Below are 15,969 nucleotides of genomic sequence, written 5' to 3'. Positions count from 1 at the left end.
CGGGCTTCCCTGGTGGTGCAGTGGTCAAGAATCCGCCTGCCGGAGGGTGGGAGGGAGGGAGATGCAAGAGGGAGGAGATATGGGGATATATGTATATGTATAACTAATTCACTTTGTTATAAAGCAGAAACTAGCACACCATTGTAAAGCAATTATCCTCCAATAAAGATGTTAAAAAAAAAAAAGAATCCGCCTGCCAATGCAGGGGACACGCGTTCGAGCCCAGGTCTGGGAAGATCCCACATGCCGCAGAGCAACTAAGCCCCACAAGCGACAACTACCGAGCCCGTGCGCCACAGCTACTGAAGCCCGCGCGCCTAGAGCCTGTGCTCCACAACAAGAGAAGCCACCACAATGAGAAGCCCACGCACTGCAACGAAGAGTAGCCCCTGCTCGCCTCAGCTAGAGAAAGCCCGCACACAGCAACGAAGACCCAACACAGCCAAAAATAAATAAATAAAATAAATAAATTTTTAAAAAAAGAAAAAAGAATTGTCGCAGGCTACCTTCTTACAGGACAGGAGGTGATGCTAGTCCAATGGCCTCCTGGAGGATTTCCCCAAAGGCCTCACGCAGGCCACAGAGGCATCGGAGTGGAGCATGGCCAGTCTGTGTCTCGGCAGTTTTGAAGTCTCACGGTTCTTTTGAAATGTCCCTGGAGGGTCCCGGAAGTTTGGATAATTGGCAAACGTCCTTCACCTTTGGGGCTGACATCAAGGACAGGGCTATGCACTGTGTCCCCGCCCCCCTCAAGCATCACCCAAGGCCACGTGGTGTTGCACAGGGAGGACCCCAGCCTCTCTCAGTGTGGTGTTGCTTAATCTCATTTCTTTTTTCTCTATTCCTATTTTTCCACCCACTCCTATTGGCCTCGACCCAACTAGACACTGGAAGGGCTTTCAATTGTGAATTGTGGGGAAGCAGTTGGAAGGATGAGTAGCAGATGAGAGGCTGAGAACCCTTCGCTTGGGGCCCCTCTGTGCTGGCCCTTGTAAATTTTGCTAAGTGTCTCTGGGTTTTTCTTTCTGCTGAGCCTTGGATGTACTAGGAGATGCTCCAGACATCCCAAATGCCTTTTCCTCCCCCGAACTCATCACACACCCTACGAGCTCCGGGCCTTTGAGCTTGTGGTTCTTGCTGCCTGGAAGACGCCCTCACCCCTCTGCTTTGCCTCGTTAGGCTTGGGGAGCAGTGGGGACTGTGGAGAATTCCACAGTTTACGCTCCATTGCAAGAGTTTCTGGGCTCCTGATCTTCAAGTTGTGGGTTTGAATGTTGCTTGGAGTAGGCGTGGCTGCTTGCCTTTGGCAGAGACTCAGGAAGGAAACAAGTAGGGGTGGGTGACACAGCCTGGGTAGAAACTTACAGGCAGGGGGGACCAGAGGGGGCACTCAGGAGAGGACGACTGCTCCATGTGGCTCAGACGCAGGGAGCAGTAGGAGGTGAAGCTGACGAGGCCAGATGGGTCCCATAAGGGACTTGACCGCTGTGCTAGGGCATCTTTTCTACATCTATTCTTGGGAACTGCCAGGGCCTGGGTGTATGGCTAGGGTCAGTTGTAGTGGTAGATTCGACCCTTGGGCAGGCTGCAGAAGCCAGGGCCTGACTGGGGAGAGATCTTGCATTTTACAGAAAAGGAGATGTTTCTGCACACCAGACTGGGTCCTGCTCTGATGCCTTGGCTTCCTGATACTGTGTACGTTTCAGAGAGCAGATAATGCTTTGGTTCAGGTTTTAAAACTTTCATTATTCCTTTATTACATAAATAAAACATAATAAAGATAAGCAAAGAGGAAAGGGAAGTGAAATTAACCTCACCCGTAATCCCACCACCTAGATGTCATTTACATTGAAAACTTGGGTATGGAGACTTCCCCACCAATTTTCTGTATTTTACAAAGTGGAAACAAACCGTAGGTGTATTTTGTAACCTGCCTTGTTTTATTATGTGTGATTTTTTTTTTTGATTTATTTATTTTTGGCTGAGCTGGGTCTTCGTCGCTGCGCTCAGGCTTTCTGTCTAGTTCTGGCGAGCGGGGGCTGCTTTTCGTTGCAGTGCACGGGCTTCTCATTGTGGTGGCTTCTCTTGTTGCGGAGCACAGGCTCTAGGCACAGGGGCTTCAGTAGTTGCGGTGTGTGGGCTCAGTAGTTGTGGCACACGGGCTTAGTTGCTCTGTGGCATGTGGCATCTTCCCGGACCAGGGATCAAACCCGTGTCCCCTGCATTGGCAGGCGGATTCTTAACCACTGTGTCACCAGGGACGTCCCTGTATGTGTGATTTTTGTCCCATTTAAAAAATATATGCTTGCCCAAAACTCAAACTGAAGGGTATAAAGAGAACCCCTCCTTCCCACCTCCCCACCCCATCCCCTAATTCTACTCCTCAGAGGTAGCCCCCTTTAAAAGTTTCCAGTAAAACTTGGAAGGCATTATGCTCAGTGAAGTAAGTCAGACAAAGACAAATACTGTATGATATCACTTATATGTAGAATCTAAAAACATATAACAAGCTAGTGAATATAACAAAAAGGAAGCAGATGTACAGATAACAACAAACTAGTGGTTACCAGTGAGGAGAAGGAAGGTGGGATGGGCAAGATAGGGGTAGGGGAGTAAGAGGTACACTCTACTAGGTATAAAATAAGCTGCAAGGATATATTGTACAACACAGGGGATATAGCCAATATTTTATAATAACTATAAATGGAGTATAACCTTTAAAGATTGTGAATCACTGTATTTCACACCTGTAACTTATATAATATTGTACAGCAACTATACTCCAATTTAAAAAAAGTTTCCTGTACATCTTTGATTAGGGAGAAATTTGGAAGGGATCATGTGTGTGGAAGAACAAATTGTAAATATTGGATGCTGTGACTTGTACAAATATTAGGTGTCATGTGTTGGTTAGGAGAAAGGCCAAGGGTGGGTTTGGAGGGACTAGGAAATAGTTTGTGGTCAGGGAAGGGACTTTCAGAAATCCGTATTGTGGACGTTCAGGAAAAGGGGAGATGGAGAATTTTGGAGGCCTGGGTTTAGTTTGGATTTGTCCTGTGGGTGTTGGTGAGGGGCAGGGTGAGTAGAGGTGAGTGAGACTGTGGGCAGGGGCCAGATATGGTCCAGTCTTACCTCCTAGGCAGGGTTGGGGTGGAGAGGGTGGCAGGTGTGCACATTAACATGAGACTTGACAGGAAGCAATGACAGTAATTGATAGATATTTATAAAAATACCCTTGCTTGACACAACAAAAAGTCGCCAACTCTGTGTTGGTCCTCCAAGTTAAAAAAAAAAAAAGGGCTTCCCTGGTGGCGCAGTGGTTGAGAGTCCGCCTGCCGATGCAGGGGACATGGGTTCATGCCCCGGTCTGGGAAGATCCCACGTGCCGCGGAGCGGCTGGGCCCGTGAGCTATGGCCGCTGAGCCTGCGCCGCTGGAGCAGGGGCCGCTGGAGCCCGTGTGCCGCAACGGGAGAGGCCACAACAGTGAGGCCTGCGTACCGCAAAAAAAAAAAAAAGGTTTTAACAATTCAGTGAATATTGAAAATCTGAACGAGACTGTTGATCTGGACGGCGAGTTGTAAATGTCACATTTGGTTCTGGTTTTGTGTCTGGCTGTGTGGTCTTGGGCTGCACCTTAATTTGTTTAGACCTCCCCATTTTCTTATCTGCAGTAGATCAGTGGTCCTCAACCCTGGATGCACATTAAAATCACCAGGAAACTTATTAAAAAAAAAAGAAAGAAACCAATGTCAGAACCCCACTACAGTCCAAATGTATCCAAATCTCTGGGGATGGAGCCTGGGAATTTTTTAATGCAGCCAACGTTGAGAACCCCTGGATTAGGATCGTCCTAATTGCACGTTTGAGCCCTAAAATGTTATGATTCTGTGTATCATATCATACAGTTTTGTTCCTTTCAAATACCGTGCACAAAATGTTGTAAACTTCTTACATATGAAGAAATTTCACCTTTTACAAAAAAACAAAAAAACTCCCCATAATTCTCATTAGGCCAGTGGTATAATGTCAATGTCCTTTGTCCAGTAAGTCAGAATCATAAATGTAGTAAAACATGAAATAATTAATTTTTGACCCAGGACTTGCAAGTGTGGACTTTAATTTCTCATTCCCACATTTTAAAAAAGGTACTGACTGCAGGCCTGAGGCCACCTGCATTCTTAAGGAAGACCCTGAAAAGTTCAGAGAGAAGACGTTACTGGAAATGTTTTTTGCTAGAAGAACTGGGTATACTGTAAAGTTCCAAATTAGGCGGTCCAGTTTAGGGAGTCTTTATCGGATCTAAATTCTACATGGAGTAGGAGGTGTTTAAAGAGACTCAGTGCTGTTTTATCTTCACCATTGAAGTTTTGGGTTTTGTCTCTTCCTAAATGAGTCATTTTTTTAAAAAGGAACCTAACTTGGGGAGGTGGGGAAACCACTGCCGGAGGTGCCGAGGAGGGGCGGGCACTGAGGCTGATAATCAGGGGACTGAGTTTACAGTTGGGCGGTTCACCTGGGAGGGGTGGAACCAGGGACCCGCCTGCGGAGGGTGGTTCAGGACCAGTGGGACACAGTCTGGTGGGGGGTAGGGTAGTAGAAATGGCATTGATATTGTTTATTAATTTACCAAGTATTTTCTGGAGCACACCCACCAAACATTACAGCCTGGTATCAAGGCTCAGTCCACACGTGCTAGGAGATTAAGAACAAAGGGGAAGGAACCTTCTAGTTTTCACTCCAGCTGGGGACACAAATCATGGAGGTTAGGCATGTCTGTATTTCCCTGCCATCACAAGTAAGTGAACTGAGGTTATGGTGCCCCATACCAGTGTGAACAGTAGAAATGAAAATGTTAGTCCCAGGCAGGATTTCAGAGGAGAAAACATGGCAGCCTGGAGACCCCATTGTGGAGCACCAGGGGGCCTCGTGAAACATACACTGGGATCAACAAGACATTGGTCGAGAGCCCTGTGGGATCTCCGCACATCACTGCCTCTTTTGTGCTAAGTTCTCCCAGCTGAAAAATGATCTCACACACCTGAGTCCCCCAGGCCCCTGAGAACTGTTCAGAATGTCTGCTGCCCTTGATGCCTGGGGAGGGAGGGGAGGGACAGAGTGGGGAGGTGTTGACAGGCTCCATGTGGAAACCAGAAAACCAGGGCAGCCACATGGGATTGGCCCACGTGCGTGGGGTGAGGAGAGGAGCACAGGGCAGGTGCTCCCAACACCGGGAGGAGCTGTATGTGTTTGGAATGTCGGCCAAGCACACTCCTTTTATTCCACGCTGCCTCGCACCCCCAGGAGTGCTCATTTTCATCTTTTCTGAGTGGTGTCAGCCTCCTGCAGTTGTGCCTGCCTGTTTTCTAAGTTTGTCACAAACTTCCTGTTTGGGTCTGGTCTGAGGCTTGAAGCTTTGTGTGTTTTGAAACCCTGGCATTTACAGAGGTCCAATGCTTCTCTCTTTGTGGCCATGGGGTGGCCCTTTTGTCCTCCTCCCTTTAGCTGACTTTGGCCATCCTTCTTTGCAGACCTTCCCCCTGGGAAATGCTCTGTAGCTTCTGCACTTGTTCCTCTTAAGGAGGGTTGAGAGTCGTGAGATCTGAAGGAGGGAGGGGAGCCACACTTACTGGGCCCCTTATATAAGGCCAGACACTGCGCTGGATGTTTTCCTACATTTCTTGTTTTATTTAGGCCTTGCATTAGCTCACGCAGAGCCAGGCTCAGAGAGGGGAAGTGACCGGCCTAAGTTTGGACAGCCACTGGGTGATGAGGTCAGGATATGATCCCAGGCTTGACTCCAGAGGTCTTGGTATTTCCACTGTGTCACGAGGACCACACTGTGCCTTTGGTTCCACTGGTTTGGGGAGATCTTGATTTCCTATCGGGCATCTGGTGGGCAGCATCACCTTCCCCTCCATAGATTCCTCCCAGACCCTTGTTATTCAGGTGCTGCCCATTCTGTCTGCATGGGGTGTGATTTGATGACCCTTGAGTGCCTTGTTGACTTTCACCATTCTTAACCATCCTCCTTCTGTGACCCCAAGAATCCCAGAATTGTATGGTCCCTGGCTGACAGTCAAAGTTGGTTAGAGCCAACTCCCAGCTTCCCAGAAATGGAGTATCCTTTCTCTTCCTTCTGCCGTTCTGCTAGTCACCATGAGCTCCACTCAGCCAGACTTGGACTGCTCACATTTTAAGCTCTTCCTTTGAAGAGGGAGGAAGATAGGATATCTCTGTGTGTGAAAGCCTGTACCTAAGGAGGGATCCCAAGACCTTGAGTATGTAGGAGCAGGAAGGAAGGGAGAGCTACATCCAGCCATCCTCCCTCTTATTACAGTGGCTGTTATACGGTGTCAGACTCTGAGTGCTCCTGCAAAGGAAGAATAGTTACACTTCCAAAACTTCAAGAAGGCCCTGTGTCCCTTCCAGTTACCATCCCAGTTCTTTTGTATTTTCTGAAAAACTTCTAGAAGTATATCGTCTGTGTTTCATCAGAATTGTTTTGTAGATCAAGTAACATTTACCATTGTAGACTCTGTGTTGAGCAGTGGGCAATTCCAAGCATTCAACGCATATATTAATTACCTTCAGGGGGTGTGCCATCTACACGGAAACTTAGCAAGTGGAACACTTGCCAAGAGAAGCTAAGTGCGGTGAACTCAGACGAGCAGGGATTGCTCAGCAAGTGGGGGCATGCAGGGCGCTCAGAGGGGTGGAGCTATGGGGATGGGGTGAGGAGGAGTGTCCTGGCATTGGGCCTTGAGGGGTGCATGGAAAGGGGAGGAGCATTCTGGATGGGGTGCAGTGGAGTGTGCGTGTGGGAAGCAAGATTGAAGAAGGAGCCCTTCCAATTGCATGGGACGGGGATAGGTAAAAACAGTGCTGTGAACTATTATAAATACACTCTACATGTTCAACAAGGAGAGGAGATCGTAAAAGAGAAGTAGAAGATTCCAATGGAACTTTTAGAGCTGAAAGATTCGAAATAAAAAACACGCTGCATGAGATTAAAGCAGATTAGACGCCAACTTGAAGACATAGCAACAGAAACTATCCGAAAAGAAGCACAGAGATATTTAAAACAAAAACATAGCATTGACAACTTGGGGGACAACATTAAGTGGTCTAACGTATGTGTGATTGAAATCCCAGTGAGAGAGAAAGGGGAGAGGGAAGAATATTTGAACAAATAATGGACAAAATTTTTCGTAATTCCATGAAGACTATAAATCAGTGGTTGGAAAACTGTGACTTACAGGCCAACTATGGCCTGGTGCCTATTTTTGTAAATAAAGTTTTATTGGAACAGGAAAACAAAACAGTGTTGTAAGAAGCTTCATTCGGATGTGTGCCCTGTAACAGGGGAATGCTGGTAGGTGAGTTAGAAGACATTTATCACATTGAATTTTAGGAATGAAACGTTGAGGCCTTGGACCAGGGTGGTGGCATGAATATGGACAAGAGGAAAGAGAGATGGAAGATTTCAAACCCCAGCTCTGCCACTTGCTACCTGTGTGACCTTGAGCAGGTGACTTCATCAAAACTCAGTTTTATCAACTGTAAATAGACACTCAGAACACCTCACAGGACTGGTGTGTGAGGGTTTTAGCTTGGGTCGCACCCAGCACACAAGTGTAATAGGCAGGATTTGTGACTGACTGGGAGGAATCAGGGGAGTGGAGAGTGAGGACCCAGAGGGGCTCAAAGGGCTGAATCTGGGGGCCTGGGTGAGTGATGCAGCCCTGACAAAAAGGGATGGAGCTGTTTGGGGTCTTGGAATTCTTCAGTTGGAGGAAGACCCTTCTCCTAAATCCACGCTGCCAAGGTCCTGTCCCAGAAACGCATAGCCACATGGATTGTGTGTGTCTGAGCCCACGGCCTCTTGTGTCAGCTGACCCTCAGTGATGCTGGCCAGCGGCTGGCTCTCTCTCCCGTCAGGGTTCGCACTTCACAAGGCAAGGAGGTACGTGGGGCACAGAATTCGAGGAGGTACTCGGTTTCAGGGCTGACCCTGCAGGATGTTTCCCACGGTCCCCACTTCATCCAGCCCCCCTCCCTGTCTTCCCTTCGTCACTCAGGAGACCTCCTGCCTTCACTGATTACTGACAAGGTCCCCTCGCTCAGCAGTGAGCTCACTCAGGTTCTCGCCTCCCCGCCTCGTGCAGTTATCCCCTTCGGGGCTCATCCCAGCATGGTTTCCTTCCACTCAGAGGAGGACACACCCCTCCTCCTCTTCCTGGCCAGATGGAACCTTCCTCCTGCACCCAGGTGCCCGTGCAGCTTCTGGGACGTCACCCACGCCAGTCATTCTGCTGTAGTCTTTCCTCAAACCTTCACCCCCTCTTTTTCTCATTCCCTCTTCTCCTTCCCTCACGAGACGCCTGGAAAGAATCTGCCCTCGGGTTTTGCTCCTTCGCTGAGGCAGCCCGCTCAGGTTGGCTTCTGCCCGTGGGAGGTGTGACTGGCGCAGGGGAGGGACCTGGTGGGTTTGCTGTGAGGGGCTCCTGCTTCCACGTGAGCTGTCCCCTCTCAGGTCACCTGTGGCCTCCATATTACCACACCCAACGGACACTTTGGTCCTTATCTTTCTGGACCCTTTGCTACTTTTGACACCGTGGACAACTTCCTCCTTCTTGCAACTTTTTCTTTTGGCTTCTTTCAGTCCGCAAATAAATCTCTCAGCCACTATTACGTAAGCACCTACTATGTGCTGGGCTCTGGGGCATACCATAATTCCATGTCCCTGCTTTCAGGGAGTTCCTGGTCTAGTGTGAGGAAAGAGGGATAAAAATATAAACAAATGTCAGGTGGTGATGAGCACTACAAAGAAAAATACAACAGGGAAGGCTGCTGGGGTTGTCAGGAGGGTCTCACTGAGAAGGTGATATTATCGCAGAAACCTGAAGGAAGTGAAGGAAGCCTAGTGGAACAGTGTTCCAGGCAGAGGGAAGAGCACGTGCAAAGGCCCTGAGGCAGGAGCCTGCTTGGGATGCTTGAGGAAGCCATTGTGGCTGTAGGAAATTGAACAAGGGCAGAGTAGGAGAAGAGGTCAGAGAAGAGGCTGGGGCAGGTCATGGGGCCGTGTAGGACATTTCAAGGACTTTGTCTTTTACTCTGAGAGATGTAAGATGCTATAGGAATGTTTTGAGCAGAAGAGTGATTTTTAGGCTGGTGTGGGGAGCATGGTGGCTTAAACAATAAAAATTTACCATCTCACAGTTCTGGAGGCCAAAAGTCCAAGACCAAGGTGTCTGCAGGGCCACGATCCCCCTGAAGGTGCTAGGGAAGGATCTCTTCCAGAGCTCTCTCTTAGCTCTGGTAGTTTCTTTGCTTGGGGCAGCGTGAGTCCAGTCTTCACATGGTGCTCTCCCTGTGTAGGTGTCTGTGTCCAAATTTTCCCTTTTTATAAGAACACCAGTCATATTGGATTAGGGACCCACCCTACTCAATGTATGATGTGTGAGCTCATCTTAATAGTTAGTTACATCAGCTTCAACCCTATTTCCAAATAAGTTCATATTCTGAGGTCCTGGCGTTAGGACTTCAACATAGGAACTGCGGGGAGACACAGTCTGACCCATAACACAGTTCAACCTGCATGATACATGGATTATAGACAGGCAAGGATGGAAGTAGGGGGACCAGCTAGGAGGTTATTGCAGTATTCTAATGAGAGAAGCTGCTTGGACCAAAGTGGTAGCAGTGGAGGTGGATACATTTTGCAGATAAAGCGGGCATCATTTGCTGATGGATTGGACGTGGGGTGTGAAGGAAACAGGGGAGTCACAATGACTCCTGGTTTGGGGCCTGAGTGACTAGAAGACTGGAATTGAGTGTCTTTCTCTCCTAAGTCCTCTCCACCCTCAGGGACTTTTCAGGGCCCTCCTCCCAGGCAGGTCCATCCACTGCTGGGTTCTTCAGGGCTCCATCCTTGGCTGCCTGTCTAGTCCCTCCCTGATTGATATATGATCTGTCCCCATGTTGAAGCCAGATATCCTGAATGTGCTTTCTGGGTCACCCCTACAGGCCCCGGCTCTGGAGGATGCTGAAAGAGGAAGACACGGAAGCAGGACGACCCTGAGAGATTAAGCCTCTTAATCGTGAAACAGGTAGCTTCTCCGACATTCTGGGTGTTTGAATGCTTTATGATGAAGGGGTCATAAAATCGTTTCTTTGATCCATGTGGTGTGGAAAATGCCCCACAGAGGGGAGGTTGGCTGCTCTGGGCCTGGACATCCATAGGTATCTGGGAAACGGTCAGCGCTTGTGGTTTCACGTATTGGAATTCAGCATCACTTGGCATGGGGCTGAGGGCATCCTGTCTCGTCTCTCTTGGCTTTGCAGAGTTGTTGCAGATAGTGAAGGATCCAAAAGATGTTCATGGATGGTAGCTTCTATAAGTGGGAATTAAACATCTCTGGAGAATTGGTATAGAAGGCCACTCTGAGAAACTTCACAGAGCCTGTCAGAGGCAGATTCCTGGACCAAGGAGCCTTTGAACTGGCCCTGGGGCATTTCTAATGTTTTTGTCAGTTCTGGCCCTGTGTTCTCTTTCCAGGCTCAGTTTGTCCCTCTAGAAAATGGTCACATAGCTATGATTCCTCTGCCACATCTCACACAGAAGCTGTCTGGAGGGTCAATACGTTTGTATATAAAGAGGATTTTTTTTTTTCAGTTTTAAACCCCGTTCTCGCAAAAGATGACTCCCACAAATTCTTAGTGACGGTGGGGAAGGAGGGTGGTGGTGTCTAATTTGATTCTTTCAGTGTGTGCAGGTTTGTTTCTTGGCAAGTTCCACACTTTTCCTGTTTCTTCTGTGAGACTCACAGTTGATTGCTTCTGTTTCTTTTTTATTGTGCCTGATTTTGATTTAATTTTTAAGCCACTGTGTCTTGGGGTTCCAGTAGGAAACAGATGGTTCACTCAAATGGAGTAGTCCAAGGGTCTCTACTGAAGGAACTGCTTATAGTGGCATCAGCAGGGTTAAGAGAAACCAGCACGGGATGTTGAAGCATCCCAGGGTTAGCAATGTCAGGAAGCTGTTCCCATACCTGGGCCTGAAAAGAAGAGGGAGGGATTGTTTATCAGAAGCTGTACAGAAAGGCAGTCTCTGGTAGGAGGCAGTCAACCTACAGCAACATGGCCGGGAAAGAGCCAAGAAAATGGATATCCTCATTGAACTCCCTGTCAGTTCTCCCGTCTCCTGACCGTGCCTCCCATTAGGCATACTCAGCCGGAAGCCAGGAGGCAGGGAGCATGTTGAAGCTGTGCAGAGATCAGAACCTCTAGGGGCGAGAGCTGAGTGGAGACACATCGGGGATGGGTATCAGGGCACAAATGGAAAATATCTGACCGACCAAGAGATGCAGATCGCTTGGAATATATTAAAAGGGTTGTTTCTACTTTAGGACCAAAAGAGGGTTTTTCGTTTGTTTGAGTGTGAAACTTTGCAATATTGGGTCAGCTCCATAGAACCATTGGCTGTGAGGGCTGGAAGGAGCACCAGAAACCCTCTAATCAAAATTCATCCTTCTTATAGTTGAAAAGACCCAAGGAGATCAAGTGACTTGCCCAAGGCCGCTCATGAATTCATGAAAGTGTTTATTGAAAGCCCATTATATTTTCTCAAGAAAAACAGCACAAAACCACTTGAAACAGGACCAAGCAGAATCTGAGCAAGTGCTAGGAAAAAGCTGTGGATGAGTGCTTATTTCCAATTTATCAGTTTGGATTACTTGGGGGTTGTGAATATCATAAAACTGAACTTAAAGGGGTTCCCACAGCACAGGGAATTAATTAAGTGGCTTGTACTAGCAAAAATCAGGGATGGGACGGACTACAGGGTGCATGGGAGACAACAGCTCAACTTGTCACCAGGAGTCCAGTTTCTTCCCATCTCTCTGCCGCTCTTCCATGGTATCAGTCCATCCTCAGGCTGGCCTCTCTCCTGGAGGCAGAATGGCCACAGAAGTTCCTGGGCTTATTGTTGCACATCCCTCTGGCCGGAAAGAAAGAAACATCCCTTGCCGTAACTCTTGAAAAGACTGAGAAAGTATCTTTCCCAGAAGCCCCTCCCCAGCAAACCAACCCTGCATTTCATTGGCTTGAACTGAGTCATGTGCTCATTGTTTAGCCAGTCACATTGGCTAGGTGAACGCCTTCTTGTTGATTGGCAGGGATGGGAGATTTTCCTGATTGGCCTATCCCTACACTGGCGAGTGTAGCTTTCCTCAAAGCACCAGGGTGGGGGAAGCAGAGCTGTGAGTACTGTTGAGGGAGGAGGGAAATGGACGTGGGGAGAGTGACAGTGGACATCCACTGTACTGTATCATATATAGAGACCTTACTAATTAAGACTAATTGTTGGGGTAACAGTGAGAGAAAACTCACTCTTAACTAGTGAAAGTCTGAATTTTAAAGTTCTTTAACATAGTATAGTTTCAGACAGAACCTTCCCAAACAGTTCCTGTTGGAAGACTTGCAATTAGCATCTGCTTTTCAGTATGTCTTAAGATGTAGGACCTTCTGGGAGGTTAACTATGCCTTCTACAATGCTGTTTTATTTCTAATATGCTTATTCAACCTTTCTATAGCCAGAGTAAACACTGAACTCAAATTCTGGGTTATTGAAGATTAAATTACAGTAATGAAGTTCCTCATTTATAACCTCATCTATAAAATGGGAATAGGAATAATACCTGCTTTATAGGTCTGTTGTAAGGACTAACTGGGGTAATCCAAGTAAAGTGCCCAGTGGCCCAGTGGCTGGCCCAATAAATGTTACCTTTATCAGCTTCATATAACTCAAAATATTGTCACATTTGTATGTTTATGTGCATGCTTATTCTAGGAAATTAACTCTTCACAACAAATATAGGTCACTGGTTAGCTCAGCTAGAGACAAGGTAAATAAAGATATTAAAATATTTAGTGTTTATGGATTTTTTTTTTTTTTACTGGAATTTTTTTTTTTAAAAAATTCATTTTGGGGGCTTCCCTGGTGGCGCAGTGGTTGAGAGTCCGCCTGCCGATGCAGGGGACACGGGTTCGTGCCCTGGTCCAGGAAGATCCCAGATGCCGTGGAGCGACTGGGCCTGCGAGCCATGGCCGCTGAGCTTGCATGTCCGGAGCCTGTGCTCCGCAACGGGAGAGGCCACAACAGTGAGAGGCCCGCGTACCAAAAAAAAAAAAAAATCATTTTGGGGAAAACCTAAATAAAGAAAAATTTAAGTAGCACACAGTTTTCAATTAAAAGTAGTTATAATCCCTGGAAAATAAGGAATTTTAACTTTACGGTAACATATTAATGTATTCTTGGTTGAAAAAGTCTTGCAAATAGTTGAAAGCCTGTCATGACTTATCCTAGCTGATTTTCTTGCCATTGTTATCCGTTTGGAGGCTCTGGAGGGGCAAGTGACCCTCCTCAGCTTTGGCTTCCCAAGCCAGCCTCAGTGGGGCTTTTCTGGGCGGATGGATTTTAGAATCACCTGGATTGGGTGAGATGCTGCAGTAGTGAGAAGCTAGCCTTGGGCATTTATTTCAGTGGGATTTTAGCTGACAAAACGCTGTGAATCATTCTCAAAAGCCTTGGGTGCTGTAGGGCTAGGAGGGTGAAGTGTCTTGATTTGAGGTTCCCAGATTAGTGGTGGGAAGAGCAAAGGTGGGCGCAGCACCCTGAAGCTGATTTCAAAACTGGGAGGCGATAACTTTGAGGATAAGGCGTGGATAGGGTGCAGCGAGGGGCCTGTGGATGGAGGATAAAGTTCCAGAGTGACCAGGAACTTACAGACCACAAATTTATAAACCATAAAATTTTTCATTCCCCACTCCCCTGAATATTGACTAAAATTAGACTTAAATTTTCTGTAGGTTGTTTGTTGCCCCCAAGGCTGTCTGGTCACAATTGTGATAAGTAGATGAGAACTAGTGATAACTGGACAACTGACCCTGAATTCCTTGGTTCAGAGGGTGCTGTAGACAAGTGGTTCTCAAATGTAGTTTGTCTGGACCAAGAAACTACCAAAACAAAATTGGGGGGATTGGCTTAGGGCTACCAAGTTTTCATTTTGCCAAGGAAGGATGTTTTTAAAAACCTAACATCTATCACTACAGTTCTTATAAAAGAAAGGACCGGGGCTTCCCTGGTGGCGCAGTGGTTGAGAGTCTGCCTGCCGATGCAAGGGACACGTGCCCGGGTCCGGGAAGATCCCACATGCCGCGAAGCGGCTGGGCCCGTGAGCCATGGCCGCTGAGCCTGTGCGTCCGGAGCCTGTGCTCCGCAACGGGAGAGGCCACAACAGTGAGAGGCCCACGTACCGCAAAAAAAAAAAAAAGAAAGAAAGCACCATCTTGATCCTAAAATAGTAGGAAGGAGACAGACTAAGGAATAAAATCTTCACATTGAAAACATTCAGCTTTAGGAATAATTTATTGCACTCTTCTTATTTTTCTGCTATCACCTGTGAAAACAACATTAAGGGTGGATGCTTCCCTGCATCTGTGCATAACAGGTGTTGGGGAGATGTGGAGTTAATGTACAACTATAGGGCAAAAAATCGTATTTCTTTTGAAGCCTCTCATGAAGCCTAGGAATTCGCTGAAATCATGCCTTTACTTGATTTAAAGGGACAGGAGAAATTCACTTAAACGCAAGTCTTGGTAAACCCAATTCATTTTATAAAAGAAGGAACTGTTTACCCTCAAGTCATTAACTTAGAATTGTTAGTTTAATTTCCCACCGGTAGGAAGAAAATTTTGCAGTATCTAAATAGTTCAAATGAAAAGGCATGTCAATAGTTTTTTCTTTTTCCACAATTTAACCCTAAAAATGGTAAATTTGTTGAATTTCATTTGGCTTTCAGTTGTGTGCTATGTCTCTGTGTGTGCATGGGCACACACACACACACACACACAAAAAAAAAACTTAGTTTGGTCTGAAAAGCCACAGGAGGGAAAGGGTACTTTTGAGAAAAGCAGTGTGTCCATCAGTCAGTTGCTGGTAAGTGTTAGTACTTGTAGCAGCAGTTGCATCTTGGAACTGCCAAAAGAGTATGACTTTTTAAGATGCCTTTTGAAGTCATTAAAAAAACCTCCAAACCAGGGACTTCCCTGGTGGTGCAGTGGTTAAGAATCCGCCTGCCAATGCAGGGGACACAGGTTTGAGCCCTGGTCTGGGAAGATCCCATCTGCCGCAGAGCAGCTAAGCCCGTGCGCCATAACTACTGAACCTGCGCTCTAGAGCCTGCGAGCCACAAATACTGAGCCCACATGCCACAGCTACTGAAGCCTGTGCACCTAGAGCCCATGCTCCGCAACAAGAGAAGCCACCACAATGAGAAGCCCACGCACCGCAACAAAGAGTAGCCCCTGCTCACCACAGCTAGAGAAAGCCCGCACGTAGCAACGAAGACCCAAACAGCAATAAAATGTTTCTCGTTCTGCTTCACTTCACATTCCTGCTTGCCTTTGCCACAAAGATGTTTTGCCTTCCAGCCAGGGATTAAGCTTCTGTGTGAGGCCATGACTGGTGTGAAAACAACATCTCTGCCCTTGTTGAGGGGAGAAAAAGACTGCCTGCATTTGTGAAATCCTGAATGGAATCATGGAATCCTAGTGCCAAAGAGGGTTTTGAGGTCCCTGTCTTCCTGCCAGACTATCCTAACACTCATCACCTTGACCGACAGTCCTAACATTTCATCGATCTCTAACGTTTCATGGATCCTCTGTGAACGTGGACATGAACTGAAATGTGTCTTCGTCAAGAAAGAGCAGATTGTTCTGTGCACGCTTACATCTGCAGTTACTGCCCTATTCACAGCCTCATTCCTGGGCATTGTCACTCTTTGAGTGCTATTTATATTGTCACATATGTTCATACGGCACCGTCCTTGCATGTTCTAGTAGATGCTCAATTGTAATCGGTTCAAACTCCGTACCACTTGTTTCTCCTAAGGTGTATCTCATTCTAC

General features: G+C 47.2%; 1 protein-coding gene across 19 annotated transcripts in view; it reads left to right on the top strand.

Annotated features, from left to right (window-relative positions):
* TRERF1 (transcriptional regulating factor 1) overlaps positions 1-15,969 on the top strand; it is a 229,467-nt gene that overhangs the window by 98,341 nt on the left and 115,157 nt on the right. For 18 of the 19 annotated variants that reach the window (XM_027127249.1, XM_027127250.1, XM_027127242.1 and 15 more), the window contains one exon: positions 10,028-10,110. The exons of the other annotated variant lie outside the window; for it this stretch is intronic. The gene's annotated coding sequence lies outside the window, so the exon portion shown is untranslated. The remainder of the gene's footprint in view (positions 1-10,027; positions 10,111-15,969) is intronic. 19 annotated transcript variants of the gene reach the window in all.

Source organism: Aethalodelphis obliquidens, unplaced genomic scaffold (assembly GCF_003676395.1).
Source record: "Aethalodelphis obliquidens isolate GAN/ISIS:26980383/991018 unplaced genomic scaffold, ASM367639v1 scaffold31, whole genome shotgun sequence".
NCBI classification, from domain to species: domain Eukaryota; kingdom Metazoa; phylum Chordata; class Mammalia; order Artiodactyla; family Delphinidae; genus Aethalodelphis; species Aethalodelphis obliquidens.
The sequence above is the reverse complement of the archived record's forward strand: the minus strand, read 5'-3'. Positions and strand labels throughout refer to the sequence as shown.